The sequence below is a fragment of the Mesocricetus auratus genome, unplaced genomic scaffold, assembly GCF_017639785.1.
Source record: "Mesocricetus auratus isolate SY011 unplaced genomic scaffold, BCM_Maur_2.0 Super-Scaffold_100046, whole genome shotgun sequence".
Taxonomy (NCBI): domain Eukaryota; kingdom Metazoa; phylum Chordata; class Mammalia; order Rodentia; family Cricetidae; genus Mesocricetus; species Mesocricetus auratus.
The window spans coordinates 6,010,565-6,021,520 of record NW_024429223.1 but is presented as its reverse complement, the minus strand read 5'-3'; the positions used below and the strand labels follow the sequence as shown (position 1 = coordinate 6,021,520).

General features: G+C 44.8%; 1 long non-coding RNA gene across 1 annotated transcript; it reads right to left on the bottom strand.

Annotated features, from left to right (window-relative positions):
• Positions 1-2,214: 2,214 nt before the first annotated feature.
• Positions 2,215-8,284, bottom strand: LOC110343017. The gene is made up of 3 exons (XR_002385197.2): positions 8,088-8,284; positions 2,814-2,920; positions 2,215-2,477 (listed from the first exon to the last, which is right to left on the bottom strand). It is a non-coding gene; the product is annotated as an uncharacterized LOC110343017 (long non-coding RNA).
• Positions 8,285-10,956: the final 2,672 nt, after the last annotated feature.

The following is a 10,956-nucleotide window of genomic DNA, read 5'->3' as shown; positions in this document are numbered from 1 at the left end:
AAAATAGACCCGCCCATCATTCAGTCATTTACGCCAGGCATTTTGGTTACAGGGGTGAGAGTTGCTTCCCAACAAGTCCCCCCTCTCCCATGTCTTGAAAACCCCCAGAGAGGCAGAGTTGCTTTCTTTCATGTCTCTGAATTCCTATCGCTTTCCAAATGTTTAGGACTGAGGTTAGTGTGCATTTTGGGAAAACAGTGATGGGCCCTGAGAGTCAACATTGACACTCAAAGTCAGACTGTGTTGCAGACTTCACTGTGAGACTCCCTTGCTCTGAGACAAAAGGGACAACTAGGCAGATTTTCTAAATACCTCTCCCCAGAATTTACTGCATGGTCAAAACCCAGACAAGCCTGGCTGCCTCTGTCTCCTCTGCTCTTGCCCACTCTTCTTCTGTTGTCATTTCTCTTGAATTCCCTCTTCTGGAAGAGGCCTGTCACCCCTCTCCGGTTCCTTTCTGTCCCTCATGGCTTTCTCTAGCATTCATCTGGTTGAACATCCTACCTGTGCCCCATGGGTTTCATGTCAACGGATGGTTCAAAATATGAACTCTGCAGTTCCGTGTCCAACCCTATGGGGATGTCTGAATCGTGTCATAATTGAATAAGCAGAGCCTCTCTTTGACTCCCTCATCCTGGGCTGGCAGGTTCACGTGACACTGACAGATGTGAGCTCTGGCCACTACACAAGGTAGCTGTTGTTGAGCTGAGTAGAGAGTGTGCCCAGAAGCTTGGATGTTTGCAGTACAACAGGGAGGCTACACAGTGGAGAGACCCTTCTAAGGAGGTGGTCATATCCCTTTCTGCAAACAGGTCTCTACTGGAGACTTCTGTGCTTTCTCAGTTCCAGAGAGTCCATGTACTGGACTCCCCCACTCCCAACACACACACACACACACACACACACACACACACACACACATTGGAAGCTCCTTTCTTACTTGGTGGCATTCAGTGTTCCTCCCCTCCTTGCTTCCTCTGGTCCTCATCAGTTCCTGGCAACTGCAACCCTGTCATGTTTCAGAACACAGAAAGACAGCAGCACCTCATGGGACATACGGACACTGACAGGCTCAGTGTCCTCTCCTCTGCCTAAACTTTAACCTGCATCAGAGCCCAAGAACACAGTCCCCAGGGGAAAAAAACCCAAACACTTTAAAAGAAAGCAATCAGATTTTTACACGGTCCTTTCCACCCCAGCCTTGGACTTAATTGATGTAAACAACGCCTTCAATCTTCTACATAATGATTTGCTCTCCCCTGATACTAAAGAGTCCCGTGGAGGTCAGCTCACCCCAGACAGCACAGCCAAGGCATGGACTGCATGTTGGTGAGCAGCCTGTGTGCCAGTGCCTACGTCTTTGGGAGGCTTTCTGGAGAAGAAGATAAACAAGGGGGTGAGATCATGTTGCGTATGCAAGTTACATATTCACTTGAGTAAATGGCACCTGGTTTGCCCCACATAATCAATTGGAATATTCACCGAGTTTGTGTTGGAATCGGAAGCAGCTCATACCTTGAGGCTGCCAAGCACATCTTGCAGATTCGCATTTGGACTAATGCGTGCCTCGGTGGCTTAGCATTTAGAAGCGTGTTTTTTTTTCTTTGAGTGTAATAAAGTGTGATGAGTCTGTTAAAGGGGTTCTCATTAGAACTGGAGGTAAGGCCAACATGCAGAGCACCTGGGTGGTGGCGGCACCTACCCTTCCATCCTCCCCCTTCCTCCCCGCCCTCTTTTCTTCCTATCTGCCCTTTGGAGGAACTCAGAGCTGGGTCTCCTCCCATGGAAAAAAAAGCACACCATTCTCAGCCATTCTTATTAATCTATCATTGAATGATTTGCCTTCACTCTCAAAACCCTACAAAATGATTTAGTCCCTCCATGTGATTTACTTGTATTTTAAGACTCCACACAATCCCATAGCGACCACAGGGATGTAAATGTGTCTCCTCTCCCTCAGAACAAGCGCAGCTAAAACAAATAAAATCAAAGATGCATATTCCTTTGCTCCGGCTTTGCAAGGCGTAAGTGATGGGAGGAAGGTAGCCGGCCGTTCGGCTCTGTTCTATTATTGACAACGGCAGCGGAGAAAAATTAGAGAACAAACCCCCCTTTAAATGAAACGAAGTAAAAAAAAAAGCCTCCCTCACTCAGAGGAAATACTAATTGGAACTACCTTGCTAATGCTAGCGAGTCACAGGAAGGAAACATTAAGTTATTATTTTTAATAATGTTTACAAGTACATCCAGCCATTTCCAGCTGGTGAAAGATGTCAGCCTTGGACAATCGTGGCAGATCTACTTTTCACCAAAGATGCTGCTCGTCGTCTCGCTGATAGCAATCATTAATTTTGTTTTTTAACCCAGTCCTCAAATGAAGACGGATGAGCTGGGGAGTTTTAAATGCAGCCTGCTTATGTTCAGAAAAAAATGGCTGTGAAGGAACGGATCCGTGCCATCTGAGCCGAGGCCGGTGACTGTTGGGAAAGAAAATAAAAATAAACTGAAGTAGTGCTTTTGGTGAGAGGGGCAACGGGGGAGGGGGTGGAGGCCCAAGTGTCTTTCATGGGGTCTGAGTCACTCCTAATTGTTCTGGGGACTTATCAGCGTGACAGTGGTTAATTGTTCCTGATAATTTCAACATTGCATTTGAACGCTTGCTTCTTATGGGCTTCAGTCATGGAGTCTTGCAGGGATTTGTGTCACTTGATTACATTGTACCAAAAAGGGGGGAAAAAAGCATTTCTTGCCTATGTATGTAATTTCATCAAAGCTGTGTTTTAGTCAAATGCCAACTAAGTTCATGTCCTTACTTTGGTTTTCACCTGGAATCAAAGGTTTTGAGCTGGTCTCACTGGAAGTTGTTGCAAGAAGGTTTCCAGCTCTTTCATCCTGGAGGCTGTGCAGGACCCCGCTTTACCTGCAAACAGAGAATGAATGGATTGGATGAGGGTGTTGGCTGGTCTGTCAAAAAAAGAGGAAGGAAGGCGTGGTCAGAGGAGTGGCGGTCAGGGCTGCTCAAAATCCACCTGCAGAAAAGCCAGCAGACTAAACCAGCAAGAGGGTTCGTGCTAACCTGAGCAGGGCTCTAGGTACCAAGGGGCCCCCAGCAGTGAGAACTGGGGAGGAGAAAGGGAAGCAGAGAGACTTGAACTTGTCTTACTCCCACAACAGAGCAGGTGTGAAAACACACAGAGCTTCTGAGGGAGAAGTACAGAGTCAAGATTCCACTAAAGCTCTCATTCCCAAGAAGTGTCAAGAGTTTGCTTGTTGGGCAGATTTTTTTTTGATAAAAGCCCTGCTCTTAAGACTTACGGTTTTGAATGGAGGCTCCCTCTGTGGGAAGAGGCTTGTCTCTGGTCATTGTTGAACTCAACACTTGGAGATTACTGAGTAATGCAGGGATCTGGGGCAGCATTACTAGTGGGGAACAAAAGAGCTGACTATAAACTTAAAAGTATGTGCACTTGGAAGATGAAGGCAGGTGGATCAGGAGCCCAAGGTTCTTCTTGGATTCATCATGAGTTCAAGACTAGCCAAGACTATAAGACTCAAACAAACAACAACAACAAAAAAATCAAAGTCAAAAATGAAAGAAGTTATTTGTGAAAGAGATACCCACAGGAGGCTGTTGGAAGCCTGTGTCCTTAGATCACAGTCTAGGATGTGTTCGTGGTGGTGTATATTGGGTATGGTGTTTCATGCATGCCTTTAATCCCACCACTCCAGAGGCGGAGACCTGCAGATGTCTGTGAGTTCAAGCACAGCCTTGTCTACAAAGCAATCCCAAGGCCAGCTGGAACTTCATAGTGAGACTTTGTCTCAATAAACAAACAAATAAATAAAATTTTAAGAAAGAAAAAGGAAAACATCCAGCATTCCTTAATAGGCATATGTTCAAAATCCTTATTCCCCCATCAATAGTGTAAGGAACACTATAGAAAATAGAAATCAAATAAGACAAACGGGCTGGAAGACGGCATGACAGTTAAGAACTCTTCTTGTTTTCTCTTTCAGAGGACCCAGCACCCACATGACGGCAGACAACCACCTGTAACTCTAGTTCCAGGAGATCCGATGCTGTCTTCTGACCTCTGAGGGCACATGCAGGCATGTAGTGCTCTGTATATATCACACGTAGGCAGACACATGCACATACAAATACAGTAAAACTGAAATAAGAGAAAAATAAATAGAAGGCATCCAGTGGGAAAGAGTGGGGGGGGAGGAAGGAAGCCCTTTGTTTTAGAAAATTTTTCATATGTTAAAGTCTTGCAGCCGGGCGGTGGTGGCGCATGCCTTTAATCCCAGCACTCAGGAGACAGAGGCAGGCGGATCTCTGTGAGTTCGAGGCCAGGCTGGACCGACAGCCTCCAAAACAATACAGAGTAACCTTGTCTCGTAAAACCAAAAAAATAAAAAAATTAAAAAAAATAAAATCTTGCTAGATTATATAAGCTTAGTACGGGCTTTGGGATTTAAGGTTCATGCACAAAATCAGTTGTGTTTCTACACACTCACACTGAACTAGGAAAAGTAAAATCATCAGCTTTCATGTACAAGAGAAAGAAAAGCTATCTTGAGTCCTTGGGATAATTTATTAAACAGCTGGGGGGAGGCTTAATGAAAAGTATGAAACACGATTGGAAAGCAACCAAAGAAAATTTAAATATATAAGAGGTGACCCAAGGTTACAGGTAAATGTGCCACCATATTAGGTCATCCCTACACTGACAGATCCATAGCTTATTGCAACACCCATTCAAAACCAAACTGCCTTTTGCTGACATCAGGGAGTGGGTCTTATAATCCATATGTAAAAGGAAGCAACCAGCCCAAAAGGTGATTCTTGAAAAGAGAGGAATCAGGTTGGAGTCTCCATGTTTCACGTTGCTGAAATTTACCAAATGCTCTAGAAATCAGTGCTGCGCCGGGGAGGCAGAGGGTGGAGGTACACACACAGGTAAATGGGGTGGGGCTAAAATTTGTGAAATAAGCTCATATTTATTACTCACAATCCAGGCGCACATTGTCAACAATAGTGGCAACAGGATTGGAGAAAGGGAGAGAGAGAGAGAGAGAGAGAGAGAGAGAGAGAGAGAGAGAGAGAGAGAGAGAGAGAGAGGTCATTTCTGCAAATGGTGCTGACGGCTTCTTTACAGGCAGATAGAAACCTTGGCCCCCTCCCTCACGCCATTCACAAGATGTCATTTCAAAAGGAATGTAGTCATGTATGTTAGAGTTGCGATGGTTCAGGAAATACTCTGGAATAATTATTCACTTGATAGTTAACGGGCAACAGAGGAAAACTACAAGCGTGTCAGAATTTATTCAAACTGGAATGGTCAGAAGACACCATGAACTCAAAACACAGGCTGGAGGAGTGACTCGGAGCTGCTCCAGACCTTCAGGTTCTATTCTTAGCACCCACATTAGGCAGCTCACCCACACCTGAAACATCAATTCCTGAGTATCTGACGCCTTCTGCTGGCCTTCATGGGCACCTACACACAAGTGCACTGTGTGTGTGTGTGTGTGTTTGTGCAAACATGTGAGCACACACACACACACCAGAGGTCATATAAAACTTGTGCACAAAAGATTCTCATTATAGTTCAGACGCAGAAATAACAAAATATAAGTTAATAAAAAGATAAACCAAATACAGTACATCTATATAACAGAAGTATTTTTTTAAAAAAAACCTCCAAAAAACCCCACCAAGAAATAAAATAAGGATACAAAAATCCAAAGATGTAAATCCGATCAATATTATACGAATTAAAAGGAGGTAATCAAAAAAGACTAGGTTTGGCTAATTTACTTTATACGAAATGCCCAGAATTGAAAGCCATAAGGACAGGAAGTGGATTGTGGTTTGGGAAGATGCATTAAGGGAGAGAGGAGTGAGGCAGCCAGCAGGTAGATATGCCATTGGTGGGCAGACAAAGTTGCTCTGACCTGAAATAATGAAGGCCACATAAATCAGAGGGACCAATGTCCACTTAACTACACACCTAATAAGGTGAACTATCAAAGTGTGCTAGTTATAAATCAATAAAGCATTTGTAAATTAGGCATGGTTCCCGAAGAAGGGAAGATTATCCCCAAATGATTTGCTTTTTATATCATCATCTGCTTCGGGGAAAGTTGGAAAACCTCCAGACGTAGTATCCTTGGCATATCCAAGAGAGTAAAGAAATCCCAAAATTTTCAAGGATTGGAGAAAAGTAAACATTTTTTACATTGTTAGTGGGAAAGTAAGTTAGCGCAGCTGCTGTAGAAGTGTAATCCATACCACTCCGGGGTGTGTGCCATGCTGGCTGATTTCTGTTGCTGTGATGAAAATCACTACGGATAATGATTACGGTAGAGTTCGCCGAGGCTTGTACTCCAGAGGGAGAGCCTATGACAGTGGGGGAACAGGGCGGCAGATGACTAGAGCAGGGAGATCACAACCTCAACCACTGGCGGAAAGCACACAGAGAGAGGCTGTCAACTCTCAGAGCTCACACCCAGGGATGGACTTCCTCCAGCTGGGCTCCACCTCCTAGGGAACCCACTCCATAACCTCACCAAACAGCACCGCCAACTGGGGATCCAGTTAAAATACGTGAGCCTACGGAAGACATTTTTTTTTAACTCAACGCCATAATTCCTGAAGGATTTTTGCTGGCAATCAGAAGTTGTGCCTCAGCACTTTTAACCAAGCTTGGAACTCAGTCTAGATGTTCGTCGACAGGTGAATGGATATTGTCACCAGCTTGGTATGATCCAGAATCACCTTGAAGACAACAAGCCTTTGGACACATCTATAAGGGATATTTAGTAATGAAACCAGGGCTTGTCCACAAGGGATCATCTTGATTAAGTTGAGAGGGGAAGAGCCACCCTAATGGACAGCCTCCCCATTTGGGTTCTGGACTACATAAAAAGGGGAAACCATCTGGCAAACACATCTCTCTTCTTCCTGACTGTGGGTACAATGGGACCAGTTAACTCACATCCCTGCTGCCTTGACTTCCCCGGTGTGATAGACTGCACCCTTGACCTGTGGATAAAGTTACACTCTTCCTTTCTTTAGCTATTTATACCAAGGGATTTTATTACAGCAAAGGAAAACCAACTACACACACACACACACACACACACACACACACACCATTACATCAGTATTATTCCATCATAAAGAAGAATGAAATTATGCCATTTGCAGAAAATAAGTGAAACAAGGAGCAAGTAAAACAGAACAAAATAAAGCCAGACTCCCAAACTCAAAAGGACAAATATCAAATATTTGCTTTTATATGTGGAAAGCAAAAGAAAAGATGGTTTGAAAGTAGAAGAGTGATTATTAGGGAACAGGAAGGTGGCAGGGGAGGACACGGAGAGAGGGGAGGGTATAAGAGAGCATGGACATAATCCAAGCATGATATTTACATGTATGAAACTATCACAGCAAAATTACTTTAAGTTGCGCAATTGATTCGTGTTGGTGGGTTAAAAAGTGAATCAATCCAGCATGTGTGCTGTTCCCATCTTTGCTATGCTCATAAAAGACAGGGGGTCTCTAGCTCAGCAAATTCTCTATCCCCTGAGCCGGCCACAAGGCTTGGAAAGTCTGAGGTCCTCAATATATAACAGGTGAACACATTGGTTATCCAACAAATGAATGCAATTTCCAAAAGCCAATTGTGAAGAGGTGGTGGTGGTGGTGGTGATGGTGGGTATTAGTTCAGGAAAGTTTGGCAAAATTAGCTTGATGGAACTCTCCAAAGACAAATTCAAGAAATCACTTCTGCAATGGCTAAATTGCTGGAATCAGCACGCAGCTTCCCGAGGGGTCTGCTTGTGAAGTTCAGCTGTTACATGGCTGCCTGTGTAGGTTTTTAAGTGTTTGTTAATACTCTTCCAGCTGATATGTAGGAGTTGGCAGAGAAGGTGTGTACACAAAGCAATTTTAAAGGCATTCCCAAATGGTACCTCTCTCGGAGATTTATGTATCTTCCTTCCCTTGATATTTGCCTATGTATTTTGGAGGAGAGAGCTCAGCTGAGGACCATGGTTAGTCTTTGGGTATCACTCACCCAACTACCCTCTGTTGTGTGGCAATTTCCTCCCAGTTGATACATTCCCTCCTGCAGAGAATCTGGTTGAGACTCAGGATGCTCTAAAAAGAGGTAAAACTTCCACTCTACAGGGACAGTATTAAGTTAAGGCCCAGGATGTTCCAAAGGGCAGATAAAGAAAAGGCACAAAGTAAACAACTCAAAAGCTTCAGGAAGTTCCTGAAACTGACCAGATGCAGGAGGATCCTCTCTCTCTCCCCTTTTATGAGCAGTCGGGACTGCTGAAACATAGTTTGAGACCTCCAAATCACCTGGAAAAGGCTGAGTTGCCAAGAAGGGATTCTCTCAGACCTGTTGAGCTGTCTTTAGCTCAAATGATTCTAGGTTTTCAGGGTTCAAGAACTGTTTGCCCATGTTGGGTTGGGATTTGGTAATACATCTTGTTTTCAAGTCATTTCTGCTCCACTCACCCACTGTATTAGTTAGGGTTTCTATTTGAACGATCCAATACCATGGCCAAAAGCAACTTGGGTAGCAACAGATTTACTGTGTTTACACTTCCACATTCTATTCCATCGATGAGGGAAGACACAGCAGGAGAATTCGAGGCAGGAGCTGATGTAGAGGCCTCAAAAGGGGGCCGCTTATGGGCTTCGGCTTGTTCCCTATGGCTTGCTCAGCTGGCTTTATTATAGAACCCAGAACCACCTGCCCACCCACAGTGACCCCTCCCATACCAACTACTAATCAAAAAATGCAACACAGGCTTGCCCATAGGCCAATATCCAGAGGGTATCTTCTCAGTTGAGATTTCCTTGTCTAAGACTACCCCAGCTGTATCAAGTGGGCATGAAACCTAGCCAGCACATCCAAACTTCTGTAATAACCCAATAAAAGTCATTGGTCCGCCAAGCTGGACCTTGGCCTGTAGTTGATTGTCTCCCTGCGGGGAGTTGATGTTTATTTACATCTCTGGGAAGTGCCACGTGACCACTCTTGGGAGGAAGAACCCTTCCTCCTTTTTTTCCAGCCCCTTGCTGCTTCAGGAAGAATGAAGGAGAAGCCCCTGGCTTTGCTTCTCTCTTTCCGGTAGGGGCCCTTCTTCCCACACACTCCCTTGACAGCTGTGCCCAGGGTCCCTTTGCCCTCTGCCGTGTTGTCTTTTTCCAGAAAGGAAGCAGAGGTTGAGGGAAACCGGTATCCACTCCTAGCTGGAGGAAGCAAGCTTCTTAAGATGTGCAGGGGATTTTTTCAGGAACGCGGGAACATGGTGGGGTCACTGGGAAAGAGTGATCTAAATGGGAAAGAGGATAAACTCTGCCCCATCAACACGGTGGCTGGTCATGATTTAATGTCATTCTGCGCTCTTTGGGGAATTCCTGACGTTCACAGGCATGGGAAGGATGGGAGCAGAGCAGGAGAAGTTGCTGGGGGAAAGGACTACAAAGGTTAAACAGGTTGAGTTGTCTGGCGGCTTCAAAAACAGGTGAGAAATATGGCCCCAGAGCGCAGTAAATTGAACCTTTTAGCAGGTTTATTGTTTTCCCCGGTTTTTGTTTAAGAAGGCTTCCATTATATATATCGCATTGAGATTTTTTTTTTTGCATAGCAGATTTACTCAACAGGTTTATGCTTTTTAACCAGGTCTCATAGTATTTCAGAACTTGTTATGTGGAGTCTTATTTATCAAGAGAGTTTATGACTTGATCAGTTATGAATTTTAAAAAGTTTTACTAATACCATAAGATGTGTTATGATTTATAGGCCTCGTGTTGATTCCATTAGGAGTTTTCTTTGGGAGCTAAGACTCACTGGAGATGGCTGAGTGTAAGCAAATTGCTTGGCTTGTTTGTAGTGAATAGACCTGGTCTCTCTGGGATCCCTTCAAGGGGTATCGAAACTTTTTCCTTTCTTCGTTTTATTGTGGCCCTGGATACAAGGGAGATTTCCATGAACCTGTTCATCAGGGGGTCCAAATCTCAGATTAACACGTTGGTCTTTGCTTTCTCCTTAATGTGGTTAATTTCACCTACTGGTAGAATCGTAACTACTTATTTTTTTTTTCGTTGCTAGAATTCAATCTCAGTGCATTACACATGAACTGCGCCCAGCCTCAGTGAAGGTTAATTGCAGGGGTTTTGCCATCTAGACACGGCTGAACCCTTGTGCTGGTCCCCAGCAGCCTGAAGTGTCTGTAGACTGCCGTGCCACAGTGTCCACGATGATTTGTTTGCGGCATTTGTCACAGACATCATCTCCTCCTGACTTTCCACAGAACCATTTCCCAGGGTCACTGAACTTTCACCATGTTTCCTTATCCTGCCCCTGGGAAACTCACCCTCCTCACAACATCCCCCGAGCAGACCGATGAACTAGATCCTACCAGAGCGCTGCCTGGTCCGGTCATTGGGTTAGCTCTGTTGGCAGTGGCACAGAATTCTAACAGAAGCCAGCCTAGCCTTGAAAGGACTCCCAGATGGCACAAACTTGTTCTCCCTCTTCTCGGGGGAAGTCAATTGTGACCTCAGGAGGCAAGCTGGCAGTTGGTTCTCTGGTCCTGATTTGGTAGAGGACCATCCATCCGTTCATTGAGGTTTTTGTGTCTTTGACTCTGACTTTTATGGCTCGAATATGAAGTGTCCCGGGCAGGGTCGCATTTTGAATACTTTACCCTAGCAAGTGGCTCTCTTCTGGAGGGCTGACTGTGGGGGATGGAAATTATGGGAGGCCTATTAAGAGGAAGAAGGTGACCGGGAGAAGGCCTCAAATGTTATGCCTGTTTACTTGGACCTTCTTTCTTTGCTCCTCTCTTGTCATCTGAGCTGCCTTTGCCTTGCCGCTATCAAGTCCTGCCTCATCACAGGACCACAAACAACGGAACCAAGGT